Source organism: Carassius auratus, chromosome 3, assembly GCF_003368295.1.
Source record: "Carassius auratus strain Wakin chromosome 3, ASM336829v1, whole genome shotgun sequence".
Lineage (NCBI taxonomy): Eukaryota > Metazoa > Chordata > Actinopteri > Cypriniformes > Cyprinidae > Carassius > Carassius auratus.
The window spans coordinates 10689377-10705624 of record NC_039245.1 but is presented as its reverse complement, the minus strand read 5'-3'; positions in this window follow the sequence as shown (position 1 = coordinate 10705624).

Below are 16248 nucleotides of genomic sequence, written 5' to 3'. Positions count from 1 at the left end.
AGGTTAACACTCTTGTACTGTGATGCAAGATGTTTTAGGTGAGAACGCAGAGTTTAAAAAGGTACTCAAAACTTACTAAGAAAAGTAAGCATGTGATGTATCAGAACAGGAATTTAAAGCATGAGGTGAGCCGATGAGACACACAACACGCTTATCTGGTAAAGGTCAGTTGTCTCTGTGAAGGGAAGGGGGAGGGATTGACACTTGAGCAAAACAAGAATACAGCCTCGAACTGCAAAACCACAAAGAGTGGGTGTTTGAGGGGTCTTAAGTAGGTGTTAAGACTTGTGTGCGGGTGTGTGTGTGTGTGCATATGTGTGGGTAGAAACTACAACCTAAATACAACCATGCATTTTATAACTTGACCAGCAATACCCAAAATAAACCAAATCGTGCTTTTTACAGCTTCTTACAGTGGAAAAGTATCATTATATTACCACATCCATGCATCACTTAGCAATAAGGCTGCATATTAACACTGGCTAAATATCTTTACAGCATTTACACTAATAGAATGGGTATAGATAGTTTTTAGTAGATTTATAAAGCGTTTACATATGTTACTGCATTATGAAATGACATTAAGATATTATAAATGCTGTAGAAATTACTGTTCATTTTAAATCTACTCAACAATTCTACTGTATAGTATCACCATCATCTGAATCAAAGCTTATATGTCATCAGAAATTATTTTCAGCTTTTGCTAACGCAATAATTTAGCTCATTATTACAGCTTTTCTCTTTCTATTCCGCATTTCACTTCTGCTCTAGCTTGTGTACTAATATAGCTAACGACAAATATTGCTAGCTCTTATGACAAACTGCTTGTGTCTTCAGTTTGTATGCCACTTTGGAAAAAAGCATCTGCTAAATCAATAAATGTAAATGTTAAACTACACAGCATTCAAGAATGAAATCAAGAGTCAAGAAAGAAAATAAAAGAAATAGTGCATATTCAATACTCACAATACAACCGAAAACAACGTCATCCGTGACATCCTGTCCATTACCACATCCTGTCCATTAAACTCATTTTGCATCTAAATCACACACACACACACACACATGCAAAACATGTACAGAAATCACAGAATGCAACTGCATAAATACTCAAATATAGGTTTTTTGAGTTGTTAATAACCGTACAAATCCTTCACAAATTATATTCTGAAATCAATGAAGGAATGAACAATATTCCTGTAAAAATCAAATAAAATGCACAAAATAAAACAAATAAAACTGATGTTTTTCGAGTTTTTATTTTTAGGAATGACAATGAGATTTAATTGAATTCTAATTAGTACTGTTTCTTGTTTATTTTAAAGACTTGTTCTTATGAGGAAAGAAAGAAAGAAAGAAAGAATGGCGGAAGGAATAAAAATCAATTATTTAGGTGAAAAACAAAACAATGTTGAGTATTTTATTGAAAAAAAGCAAAAAAGAAAGAAAAAGCAATGCATAACTTTGATTTAAAAGGCTGGTGTGCTGTTGGTTACATCTTCACTGGAGTTTGCAAGAAGAGTAAATAGAGGAAAATATGATGCAATGGAGCATGGATCTTACGTAACATATACATAACCACCACAGTTCACTAAAATGCACTGAATTCTTGACAAGAATCTGTAAAACTGGCCCCATTATAAGCTGTCATCATTGTGAAACGTTATAACAGTCACTTTCCATGCAAAGAACCAAAAATGTTCACTTTAGTATTTGTGCACTCGTCGTGTGCCGCAAACACGTGAATCAGTCCTGGATTCTGAGTGTGAAAAACCACAGGAACAGAGGTATAAACATCTGTGGTGATAGCAACATTTTTTTTTTTTTTTATCTGATCCGATATGACTTGCAGTGGTTTACTGAAAGATAAATAGATAAAAATGGAGAGGTGGGATGAGGAAAGTGAACATGAACGTTTCACAAATCTCTTATCAACAAACATGTTATCTTTTCATTTTTAGCACCAAAAATTATCGTGGTGTGATATTTTTACCACCTGATACCAACTCTTTGCCATGGTACTACCACAGAATGTTTTGTATTGGAGTGCACTATATCGCATGTTTTTGTGCTGAGTGGGTAATCAAAAATACTTGAAAAAAACTGTTGTTTTAATTTTCTTTTTAATGGCTCCGATTTGCCACCAGATTTTCAGGAAGCTCTACATGAAAGATCAAGCCATCACAACTGGAGAGGGGAGAAAAACTGGTTTCAGTGGTTTTTAAGATCAAACCACGCAAGTGAGGCTGTCAGTTTTACGTTACATTCATACCACATCATACAATAAAAAAAAAAGACATCAGTCGCAGAAACTTTCCCCACAATACCTCGCCAAATGTCTTTAATCTAGTCAATATTTGACATATATAATTTGTTTTTATCCAAAAGTGCTTCGACTGCCATACAATCTATTTAAAAAGATTTAATGATACATTTGGCAGATTATTTCGTCCAAAGTGAACAACATTGCTTTGAAGGTACGTATCAACAGTTAATGCACTCCCTGGGAACCGAACCCTCAGTTGTCCACAGAGTGAAAAGATGGATCTCAAAATCATACAGTAACTGCTGGAAAGGGTTCAGATATGTAGAAGATGCAGAAAACCTGAAGAATGTGCAGGAGCTGGAGGGTTTTTCTGAAGAACAGCAGGATGTTGCACTGTTCAGGACAAACAAGGGACTCATGAACAACTAGCACAAAACATAAAAACAGTCCTGGATCATCCAGAAAATGACACAGTATTAAGATTTAAGGGTATGTAAACTTTTGAAAGGGGTAATTTTTTATAAACTCAGTTATTATTTTGTCTTGTGGAGTATATATAAACATCCATTATGTGAAATAGTTTATTCAAGACAGTACTATTCTGCAAATGGTTTGTAAACTTATGAGCACAACATGTATGTATATTATATATATATATATATATATATATATATATATATATATATATATATATATATATTGTCATGGTTCATGGGTCAGTGCGCTCATTTTGCATCTCTGTCTGATTGTGAATGTCTGTTAACTAGCAGCAGCTGCGTTAATGAGCACCAGCTTGAGCGATCTGCAGCTTGAGCGATCTGGACCTTATTCCTCGCCCGCCTAGGATTCCTGCACTGGGTTTAAAGTTACTGCTGCTTGAGTGATCTGGACGTGATTCATCTGGGGTTATGCCATCATCTTCCTACATTCTCATTGCTGACTGTCAGAGCTACAAATAAACAATTTTTACCTCGCACTTGGATCTTGTGACTCGATCATTGTGAGAGAACGAACCAACCAGAATGGATCCAGCGAACTCTGCAAAATTAAGAGAATTTTTAACAAGTAGTAACTCTCACATGGAACGCCAGGAGGATCAGATGATGGCCATGGGACGTGCTGTCCAAGCCCTGGTGGCTCAGGTTTCGGAACTTACCACTCAGTTTCATCGGTTCAAGTTAGAGACCGTTTCTTCTCAGGAACCACCTGCGTCCAATCCAAAGCAATACGTGCACCAAAGCACCCGTTCTCCTAAACCTCGTCTACCACCACCAGCCTTTTATTCCGGGGAGCCCCAGTTGTGTCGCTCATTTTTGGTTAAATGCTCCCTCTATATTTCTTTTCAACCATCATGGTTTCCCATCGAGGAATCTAAGGTAGTGTTCATTATAAATCTGCTCACTGGACGAGTGGCAAGCTGGGGAACCACCATGTGGGAACAGAGACTTCCGTGCTGCGCCTCCTTCCAAGCAGGTTTCGCCTTTCACAGCAGGAGAAGCAGAGACGCAGAGAAAGAGGTTTGTGCTTTTACTGTGGAGCCGCCGGTCGCATCATTCTGCAATGTCCAGTAAAAGCCGGTGCCCGCCAGTAGGTAAGAGGTTACTGACGGGTGGAGCTCTTAATAACTCTTAATAAATCCTCTCTTTCTGTCACGTCGCTACCGGTAAGGCTGACACTCCATTCTCTAACTTTTGACTGTGAGGCTTTGGTTGATTCGGGGGCGGAGGGTAATTTTCTAGACATTAATGTCGAGAAAAGACTTAAGATACCCATGGTGGAACTTTCTCAGCCCATCTCTGCGGTGGCAGTAAATGGTCAGCCGTTACCCTCCGTCACACATTCTACAGTCTCCATCAAACTCATCATCTCTGGACAACACACTGAGAACATTGACTTTCTCTTAACTGACACTTCCGCTGCTCCTGTAGTTTTAGGGCATCCCTGGCTAGTGCTCCATAATCCCCACATAAACTGGGGAAAAAATTTTGTCTTGTCCTGGAGTGAATATTGTCATGTGTCTTGTTCTGTGTTTCAGGATGATCACACTGGCCTGTCTAATGTGCCACGTGAGTACCTCGACCTGAAGAGAGTGTTCAGTAAGTCTCGGGCTGATTCTCTAACTCTGCATCATCCCTATGACTGTGCTATAGAGTTATTGTCAGGTAAGTCTCCGCCTAAAGGCAAATTATATTCGCTTCCCAATCCGGAGAGGGAGGTCATGGAGAAATATATTTCTGATTCTCTTGCAGCCAAGATCATCCGCCCCTCTTCCTCTCCAGCAGGTGCAGGATTTTTTTCAGTGAAAAAGAAAGACGGCTCTTTTCATCCCTGTATTGATTATCGAAGGTTGAATGACATCACAGTGAAAAATACTTATCCTTAGCTCGTCGGCTTTTGAGCGTCTGCAGGGGGCATCATTTTTCACGAAATTGGTTCTCCGTAATGCTTATCATTTGGTTTGCATAAGAGAGGGGGATGAATGGAAGACTGCTTTTAATACCCCCAGGGGGCACTTTGAATATCTTGTTCTCCATTTTGGCCTTTGTAACGCTCCCGCGGTAAATGGACTGCATTTATATAGCACTTTCAACAGACCACATGGCCATCCAAAGCGCTTTACAATTTGCCTCACATTCACCCATCCACTCACTTATTCACACACAGACTGCGGTGTCTGCCATTCAAGGCGCCATCCAGCTCATCGGGTGTCTTGCTCAAGGACACCTCGACACTTGGTCAGGTGGAGCCGCGGATCGATCCACCAACCTTCCGGTTTGTAGACAACCTACATGAACCACTGAGCCACTGCAGCCGCTTTTTTGGGATGCATCGTCTTGGCCGAGGGGGTGCGCATGGATACTGACAACATTCAGGCTGTGGTAAACTGGCCAACCCCAAAGTCTCGTAAGGCCCTGCAGAGGTTTCTGGGCTTTGCCAATTTCTACCAGCAGTTTATTCGCAATTTCAGCCACCCCTTTGACTTCCTTAACCTCCATCAAGACTGCCTTCACGTGATCTAGTGCAGCGGAAGCTGAATTTTCCAAACTGAAAAGCTGTTTCATTTCAGCTCCCATCCTCATTGCCCCTGATCCTTACCGGCAGTTCAAGGGGGAGGTTGATGCGTCAGAGGTGGGGGTTGGTGCGGTTCTATCCCAGCGTTCCCTCATGGACAGTAAGGTGCATCCTTGCACATATTTTCCTCACCGTTTGTCCCCCGCCAAGCGTAATTATGAGCTGTTGGCAGTCAAGCTCGCCTTGGAAGAGTGGCATCATTGGTTGGAAGGTTCGGGGGTTCCTTTTATTGCATGGACCGAGCACAAAAATCTTGAATACATTAAGTCCGCTAAAAGATTAAATTCTAAGCAGGCTCGGTGGGCTCTTTTTTTCGGTCATTTTGTTTTTTCTATTTCTTATCGTCCAGGTTCTAAGAACATCAAACCGGATGCATTATCCCATATTTTTGATGTTTCGGATCGCCCATCTTTTTCCGAACCCGCAGTTACATGGAACATCGAGTCAAAGGTTCGCACAGCTACGCAAGGGGTAATGCCCCCGCCCGGATGACCATCGGGTCGGTTGTTTGTGCCAGAGGCTTTAAGGTCCGAAGTTATCCGATGGAGTCATTATTCCAAGGTAGCTTGCCATCCTGGGGTTAATCATACCATTTTACTCGTTAAACAGCGGTTTTGGTGGCCAGCCATGGCTCGTCATATTAGTCTTTTATTTTGGCTTGCTCTGTCTGTGCTGTTTCGAAGTCTGCCAATCGACCCCCTCTGGACTCTTTCAGCCGTTGTTAGTTCTTTCAAGACCCTGGTCCCACATTTCGCTAGATTTCGTTTCGGGTCTCCCTCCTTCACAGGGAAACATGGTGGTTTTTTCTTCTTGATTTCATCCTCAGAGTAATGGTCAGACGGAGAGGGCCAACCAAGATCTAGAACGAGTGTTGCGATGTTTGGTTTCTCAGAACCCCTCCTCTTGGAGCCAGCAGCTCTAATGGATTGAGTACGCACATAACTTGTTATCAGTTTCAGCTATGGGCCTATCACTTTTTCAGTGTAGTTTAGGGTACCAGCCACCACTTTTTCCAGAATTGGAATCCGAAGTCGTGGTCCCCTCTGCCCGTCAACATCGCAGGTCAAAAAGTTTGGCTTTCATCAAAGAATACTCCTCTCCGATCTGTCAGTAATAAGCTTGCTCCCAAATGTATTGGTCCATTTACTGTCACCAAGATTATTAGTCCAGTGGCGGTCCGCCTCAAACTCCCTCCGGCGAACAGGAAAATTTATCTGGTGTTTCATGTATCCAAATTAAAGCCTGTTTTTCATTCACCCATTAATCCGCCGGAACGTTAGCTGAATGTAAAGGTCACACTCATTGCTTCCCTGGTGCTGGTGTTCTCAATGTTTCTGCGCAGATACCCGCGACCCTCAAGGCCGCCGAGAGCCCTAGATCGGTCGTGCATCACGCCGGGGTTAATGACACCATGCTGCGGCAGACGGAGACGATGAAGAGGGACTTCAGGAGCCTGATCGAGACGGTTCGCAGCACGACGCCCGCGGCGACAATCATCGTGTCAGGACCACTGCCCACGTATCGACAAGGACACAAAAGGTTCAGTAGACTTTTTGCTTTAAATGTATGGTTGTTGTCATGGTGTAAAGAACAGAAACTGCTATCTGTTAATACTTGGAATCTTTTCTGGGAGCATCCTAGGCTTTTTCGCGCTGATGGCCCGCACCCCAGCAGAGTTGGAGCGGAGCTGCTCTCTGACAACATCTCCAAGACACTTTGCTCCATGTGACTAGTAAGCTAATTCTCAAATAACTATTATGATGACTTTTGTTCCACCTTCTTAAATGATAAAAGTACTTGCGCTGTGCAGTCTATTAAGACTGTGTCTGTTCCCCGAATAGTGAAGTCAAAATATAAATTTAATGTAGGATCTAGAAAAAATCTTAATAAGCCAGAAAAATGTAAAGTAAACGAACAAAAATATTTTTTTAAGTTTGGCCTCATAAATATTAGATCACTCACATATACTATTAGTAGACATTAATATCATTAAGGTCATCAAGTCCTCTCTGTGACGGTACAAACTCATACTCAATGCATTGATATTATTTTCTATGTCTGTACGTTAAAGAATATAGTGATTATGGTCTGAGCTTCTCTTCTTCTCTCTCTTTGAGAAGCTGCACACATTGTCTGTGTTTTGGGAATAGTACCTGATAAGAGTAAGAGCCTAGCTACTCAACCTTGAAGTAGATAAGGGTTTCTTTATGTATGTGTGTTGGTATCTGTCTGTGCCGTACCAGTCTCCAGGGGGGATCTTAACAGCACCCAGGCTCGAAGGCTCATCTGGATACATGCAATCCAAACAAACCTTCAGAGATATTGAACTCTAAGGAGCAACTTAACGGTGAGAGCTCCATTCAGTTATCAAGTACCAAACAACACTGTTCTCTAACATTTGATCCCCAGCCATTACCTTTCTATCAGCTGATGCAAAGTCGGTTTCATTCACTGCATTTGACTCGTGATATAAACGGCACAGGAAGAAAGACATTTAGCAGCTGAGTGTGAATAGGAGGGTCTACATGTGACTACAGATGCTCATGTGTGGATATATATGTAAAGACAAGAGTGTGTGGGCGTTGTGATAACACTTTTCTGAAGGTGCGAATGTTTATTTGCTGCGGTTTTCAATATTGCAGGCTCATTTGGACACACCCTTGAAGTCGATTTCCTTCAGCAGCTTTTGCAGTTGTTTGTAAAGAAAGTTCTGCCAAGCGAGATGTGGCCATAAAATTCCTATAATTATGTGTGTGTGTGTGTACGTGTGTGCATGCGTGTGTGTATATATATATATATATATATATATATATATATATATATATATATATATATATATATATGATGTATGTATATGGATATTTTCTATTTCTAAGTCTCCTTTTTCAGAAATCCTACTACATTTCTGATATTGTGTTGTTGCTATAGTATTCTGACTGTGTTTTTTTTTGTTTTGTTTTGTTGCTGTGCGGTTACTAGGGTGGACTAAGAGGCTGTTCATTGGCCTACTTCAAAATATCACATCTACAGTTCGATGATATTCTGCTCTCTCTATGCGATATTTTCACATTTCGTTGACCAACTCCTATCTTGTGCCTGTAACGCATAACACATCTGACACACATTTGTAAATTTGTTGTATTTCTGCATACATTTGGCCTACATTATGAACAGATCTTCATTTGAGTCCTATAATGATGACCTGATTAAACTCTTCCTGAAAATGACAAGTTAATTATAGCAGTGTTTTTCGGGGGGGGTTTTTTACCTTTTTGATTCAGCCCATAATACATATCTATATATTTCCAGGTAATCCCTTATATGGACAAAGGCAGCTGTCACTGTAGCTGAATAAAATGCAGAAATAAATGTTTTGTATGATGAAATATGATGAGAATCAGCACACGATTGCAACAGTATATTAGTATACTCCCGAACAAAAAAATATATATATATATTTTTATGACATAGACTATGCGTAGCTAAACTCCCGAAACAAGATTTATGACAGATAAAATATGTTACTAAATAACTACACGATTGTGATAAATAATAAGCGGTCATATTTTATCATTTTTACTATGACATTAATGCCTATAGCGTGCATAGTCTTTTACATCACTTATAAATATTTCTGCCTTGTTTGGTGATTATAATCCACATTGGAACAAGTTATTTCAAACACTCGCTGCTGAATTAGCTTAATGAAATTATCCACGGTGCTGACCCTCTCCAGATGCGGAGAAACTCCGCCTTTGTTCAGAACCACTCCTCTAGCCCCAGCTGGCCCATTTTGGCCCAAGGTTTTTGTCTGGCCAAAAAACCCTGGCCGTTGGCCCCGAGGAAGCCCTGACGAGGCACAATCAAGAACTGGAAGTGACAGTGGAAAGTGACTGGCCCTGGCATGCCACTAGCAAGCCCGCTTTTGGCCCGACAGTGGAAACGTGGCTAATTACATCATGGCTGCATAGAAGAAGGATCCGGGTACTGAAATGGCCAGCCTGCAGTCCAGATCTTTCACACATAGAAGACATTTGGTGCATCATAAAGAGGAAGATGCGACAAAGAAGACCTAAGACAGTTGAGCAACTAGAAGCCTGTATTAGACAAGAATTGGACAACATTCCTATTCCTAAACCTGAGCAACTTGTCTGAGCAGACTGTTATAAAAAGAAAATGGGATGCCACACAGTGGTAAACATGGCCTTGTCCCAACTTTTTTGAGATGTGTTGAGATTTTTCCCTTAAAATTATAAATTTTCTCAGTTTAAACATTTGATATGTCATCTATGTTGTATTCTGAATAAAATATTGAAATTTCCTCATCATTGCATTCTGTTTTTATTCACAATTTGTACAGTGTCCCAACTTTTTTGGAATCTGGTTTGTACACACACCCTTGGTAAATATTGGCAAAGGTGGCTGTGAAAATAAATCTATACGCACATCTTCTTCTGTGCTGATTTGTGTCATCTTTAATTGATTATAACTTCTTAATAATTGCCCTGATGGTGAAAACTGGGATTTTAAATACTTTAGCTATTTTCTTGCAGCCACTTTCTATTTTGTGACGCTCAAAAATCGTGTTCTGCACATCAGAACTATATTCTTTGGTTTTACTCTTTATGATGGACGATGAAGGGAATTTAGCCTTTGTGTTTACTGTGGAACAGGAAATCATGGGTGGAGAACGTCATGCTACTAGTCACCCTGGTGTGCTAAGAAAATGTAAATATGAATGGGAATCTTCAGAGATATTTCACTCAGAATTTCTAGGGGTGCCAATAATTGTGGCTAACATGCATTGGATCAAAATATTTATTTCATAATGTAATTTAACCCTTGCTATCCACTGTTTTACTTCCATGATGGGTTAGAATTTTGTTAAATTGTTATATGAAAGATCAAAAAGATGAACAATGCAGATTTATTTCCAAACCCACCTTTAATTTTATTTACCAAGGGTGCCAATATTAGTGGAGGGCAGTGTGTGTGTGTGTGCGCGCGTGTGTATATATATATACACAGTACAGGCCAAAAGTTTGGACACACCTTCTCATTCAGAGAGTTTTCTTTATTTTCATGACTATGAAAATTGTAGAGTCACACTGAAGGCATCAAGGGCTATTTGACCAAGAAGGAGAGTGATGGGGTGCTGCACCAGATGACCTGATGACTACCTCTTGAAGCTCATCAAGAGAATGCCAAGAGTGTGCAAAGCAGTAATCAAAGCAAAAGGTGGCTACTTTGAAGAACCTACAATATGACATCTTTTCAGTTGTTTCACACTTTTTTGTTATGTATATAATTCTATATATAATTCCATATGTGTTAATTCATAATTTTGATGCCTTCAGTGTGAATCTACAATTTTCATAGTCCTGAAAATAAAGAAAACTCTTTGAATGAGGTGTGTCCAAACTTTTGGTCTGTACTGTATATATATATATTCCTCATAATTATAAGGAAATGAGAGAATGGGAATATAATCTTCATGTCAGGGTTTGGTAAGGGAGGAACTCAAGTGCAGACAGGAATCAGGTTACACAGAGGGTTTATTTACAAAAAGGGGAAAACAAAACCCACGAGGGGGAAAACACTGACTAAGATAAAGACTAAATAACTAAACAGGACTGGGCTGACAAGATAAACAAGGACTCTAAATACTAACTATAAACAAACACTCACGGTAAGGTAAACACTCACATGTAGGAACAATCACAATGTGGAACAATCTTAATGGAACACATGAGGTACAATGAACCAACAAAAGACAGAGCACACTAGGGGATCTAAATAGGGGAACTAATTAAGAAACAACAGGTGGCACAGATAAGGCAATCACACCACAAGACTAGGATAACAAGGGGGGCAGGGCAAGGGAACAAGACAACAGGAATCTTAGGAGGACGGGACGAAGGCTGACGACGGGGGGTTCGGGCCGGTCTGGGTGGGGAGTGGTCTCAGGACAACTGACAGAGGACTTGGCAGGAGAGGTCACAGGACACGGGGCTACATCGACTGGACGAGGGGCTACATCGGCTGGACCCGGGGCGACAACGGCTGGACCCGGGGCGACAACGGCTGGACCCGGGGCGACAACAGGGGAGACTGAAACTGGGTCAGGAACTGCGCTAACTACGGCGGGCTCAGGATTTCTGGGGACAGGACAGGACTGGTAGGGACTTGCAGGATCTGGACAAGACGAGACAAATAATCAGACAAGGCTTTAGCGGCAATAATAACCGGCATCTCCTTACGAGATGAGACAGACTGTATTAGAGTTTCTGCTGCAGAGTCGGCCGCGGCTCTCTCCTCCATCCTCACGACTGCAGACTTGAAAACAGTTCTCTTATTCGCCGGTTCGGGTTCAAGGGTCACCGCTGCCGGCTCGGGTTCAAGGGTCACCGCTGCCGGCTCGGGCACGCCAGCGCTCACTGCTGCAGGAGGAGTCAGAGTCACAGGACCCCTTCTTCTTCCTCTTCCTCCTTGGCCGCGGTGCAGAGGTCACAGCTGGAACCGAGACGGGTTGGGGGGAGTTTGGCCTCAGGCAGTGCAGACTCTGACGCCGACGACTCTGAAGCTGACTCCCACGACAATCGTCTCCCTCGCTTCCTGGGGAGACTGATGGCTGTGGAAGGCGCCTCAGGACTCTGGGGGGGATCTGCCTGTTCCCCCAGTGTTGTGACGGCCAGGAGACGACCCTCTGGGATCATTGGCAGCTGGGTAGGTGGGGGGGACCTCTGCGGCTCCTCCTGGGAGAGACTCTCCCACAGCCGGGCATAGTTGCGGAGGATCCACTCCCCCTCGGGCAAGTATGGGAGGGTGACCCCCTTCCTGTCGGTGGGGGATGACGTCCAGCATTGCCTCCGGAACTCCGCCTGTTGCTGAAGCTCAGAGGCCCTCCTGCCTGCTGAGTTCCTTGGTGGTCGGTTCATTCTGTCAGGGTTTGGTAAGGGAGGAACTCAAGTGCAGACAGGAATCAGGTTACACAGAGGGTTTATTTACAAAAAGGGGAAAACAAAACCCACGAGGGGGAAAACACTGACTAAGATAAAGACTAAATAACTAAACAGGACTGGGCTGACAAGATAAACAAGGACTCTAAATACTAACTATAAACAAACACTCACGGTAAGGTAAACACTCACATGTAGGAACAATCACAGTGTGGAACAATCTTAATGGAACACATGAGGTACAATGAACCAACAAAAGACAGAGCACACTAGGGGATCTAAATAGGGGAACTAATTAAGAAACAACAGGTGGCACAGATAAGGCAATCACACCACAAGACTAGGATAACAAGGGGGGCGGGGCAAGGGAACGGGACAACACAAGCACATGGCCCAAAGACAAGGCCATGTGCTTGTACACAAAACACGGGTCTGTCATGATCCTGCCTCAAGACTAGAGAAAAGTCAGGACATGAAGGCAGAATCATGACACTTCAAGCCTATACTTAAATGATCTGTAAGAACTACAAAGATGCAGTTTGTCTGCATGTTCAAGACACAAGTGGGAAGATGTTTGCACGCAGATAGTGGCCCATCATATTATAGGATCTCTGCAGCCTGAGCCTGTATCTGAGAAGTGAGGAGCACAAAGCAGAGGAACATGTGGGTTGTGCACTCTGCACACCTGACATGCACATAAATACACACATAACGAACATGATACGAGTTCCATATTAATTATAATGCTCAAGCAACCGCATTTCAGTGTTCTAAAAAAGATCAAATAGGATTAGTTTTAAATATTTTATTACATTCCTTCTCTAATTTGCTGATGGTGTTCATCTTCAAATTTTCTTATAAGCAGGGATGGACTGGAACGCAATTTCAGACAGGGAAATCTCCCACTCATACACGCCAGAGAGAAAAAAAGGGCCAAAATTGTACCTTTTGGGGTACAACAGCTGGTCACTGTAGCAGTACTCTTAAAATGACATATTTGTAGGTTATTACTTTTATTTAGCAAGGATGCTTTAAATCAATCATGATGATAAAGACATTTGTAATGTTACAAAATATTTATATTTATTCAAAAAAACAAACAACCTGGATTTTTTTTTTGTAATAATGTAATAATAATAATCATAATAATAATACATGTTTTTTTAAGCATCAAATCAGCATATTGGAATAATTTCTGAAGGATCATGTGACACTGAATACTGGAGTAATGATGCTGAGAATTAGCTTTGAATCATATGAATAAATTACATTTTACAAAGTATTCAAATAGAAATTAGTCATTTTAAATGATAAAATATTTCACAATTTTGCTATTTTTGCTGTATAAAAGAAGGCACAGTGAACAGAAGAGGCTTCTTCAAAAACATAAAAAAACCTTAATGATCAAAACCTTCTGACTGGTAGTGTATTAAAACAGAATTTCTAAAGTGCATAAATGTCATAATTAGTACAATATATTTGTTGAAAATTTCTAATACTGAACACAAGTTTTGGGCAGACATATTGATCAATAATGCCATTCTTTGTTGACTAATTTCATTATTGATTATCATGTATTTTATCGATTTGTTGTTGCAGCACTAATGATACGTTTAGTTAAGATAAGTTAAGAACTTCAGCCAATGATATTTTCATTATATCAAATAGTGGTTGGACAAATTTCCTAAAACCAAAATGAATCAAACAGAATCAGGACTTTGGATAGCTTACCCCCTGGTTATGTTTGGGTCAAATATTGGATTCAATCTTTAAGTCAACTTTCATTTGGACTGGTTTTGTGTTTCTGTTTGCATCTGATTAATCATAGGTCTCATTTATCTGAGAGTAAGGCACCTCATTTTTGGAGTGAAAAAAAGTGTTATGAATAATTTTCACAATATTTTCACAAAAGAAATTGCACTGTTTATCACAGTGTGCTTTAATGTTTAATCAAGAACATCAAAAAACATAAAGATCTTGATATACAAACTATTGCGGATATTACATGCTCTCTATTTCATCCTACCCTAAAAGGCCACCAATATCCAGTCTGGATATCAGTCTGACATTTAAAATCTCTGAATAAAAAATAAATCAAGGTAATTGCAACTTATCACTATTATAACTTTTTTTGCGAGAAAAATTTCTGAATTGCAAGATAAATACTCGCAATTGTGAGAAAAAAATGATTGCCAGATACTCAAAATTGTGAGAAAAAATAACTGCAAGATAAATACTCAAAATTGCGGTGAAAAAAATTGCAAGATATAAACTCACAATTGGAAAGAAAAACAGACTCCTGAAGGCTCAGAATGGTGCCTTATTAGGGGAATCCAAAAATCATACATCCAGCCAGGCAAAGGTCAAAATCCAGGTAAGCAGTCAAAACATGAAACATGAACATCCGAAAGGAAACACGAAACACAGGGTGACATGAGACAAGGACTCCATCACAATGACAGAAACAAACAGGGTATACAGACAAGTGCAAACAATGTGAGTGGGAACAGCTGTATGCAATGAACAGTGATTAGTCCAGATAAAGGCTAGTGTGAAAACAGTTCCTGAAGTGGGGTGACAATATGGGGAAGTGAAACCTCTAGTGGACACCCAGGGATACACAGACCAGACACTGTGACAGTGGGCCCGAGGACTGCTTCAATGACTACCATCCTGTTGCACTTACTCCCATCCTCATGAAGTGCTTTGAACGGCTAGATGCACCACATCAAGTCTGCCCCCCACCCGTGGACCCCTTCCATTTGGCATATTGGTCCAACCGCTCGACCGATGATGCCATCGCCACTGCCCTCCACTCAGTAATCACACATCTAGAGAAAAAAGACTTACATGTCAGAATGCTGTTCATAGACAGTTCAGCATTCAACACAATCATCCCTCAACAGCTCATTCACAAACTGATCCAGCTGGAGCTCAGCACTTCGCTGTGCAACTGGCTGTTAGACTTTCTGACTGGAAGACCTCATGCAGTATGATTCGGCAGCAACACATCCAGCACCATCACACTGAACACTGGAGCCCCCCAAGGATGTGTGCTGTGCCCCCTCCTCTTCACTCTGCTAACCCACGACTGCACACCGTCACACAACTCCAACCTCTTTATTAAGTTTGCGGATGACACGACTGTGGTGGGTCTCATTAGCAACAGAGATGAGATAAACTACAGGAGCGAGGTGAGCCGCCTGCCGGGTGGTGCAGTGACAACAATCTCACTATGAACGAGAAGATGAAAGAGATTGTTGTTGACTTCAGGAGAGCACACACTCAACATGCTCCTCTGACCATCAACGGTGCGACTGTGGAGAGAGTGAGTTCCTAGGTGTGCACATCACAGAGGACCACTCCTGGACTGACAAAACAGCAGCACTGGCCAAGAAAGCACAGCAGTGTCTCTACTTCTTCTGCAAACTGAGAAGAGCCAGAGCCCCAGCCCCCATCTTCTTCACCATCTACAGAGTCACCATCGAGAGCATCCTGATGAGCTGCATCACTGTGTGGCCTGGTGCCTGCAACGCATTCTGCCAGAAGACCCTTCAACGCATAGTGAGAGCAGCTGAGAAGATCGTTGGTGTCTCTCTCCCATCCCTCCAGGACATTTTGGAACCCGTCTCATCCGTAAAGCCCTCTGCATCACAGGTGATCCCAACCACCCATCACACAGCTTTTGATCTTCCTTCAAAACAGGTGGTAAAAGAGTCGCGTTATAGCGCGCGTCATCACTTCGACACGGAATTGGATCTGGCTTTTGTTCACACAGCGCTCGTCCCGGGTCGAACCCCCCAATGTTACTAGGTCCCCGACCCAGGTTCAATTCGGTAATCAATCCCGGGACGTGGTTGCTTTCACACAGAAGGCGACCCGGCAATGTTCCGGAAATATTGCGGGTCCGATGCAGGGGGCAAGGAACTCGACCGGAAGTTGAAGTCG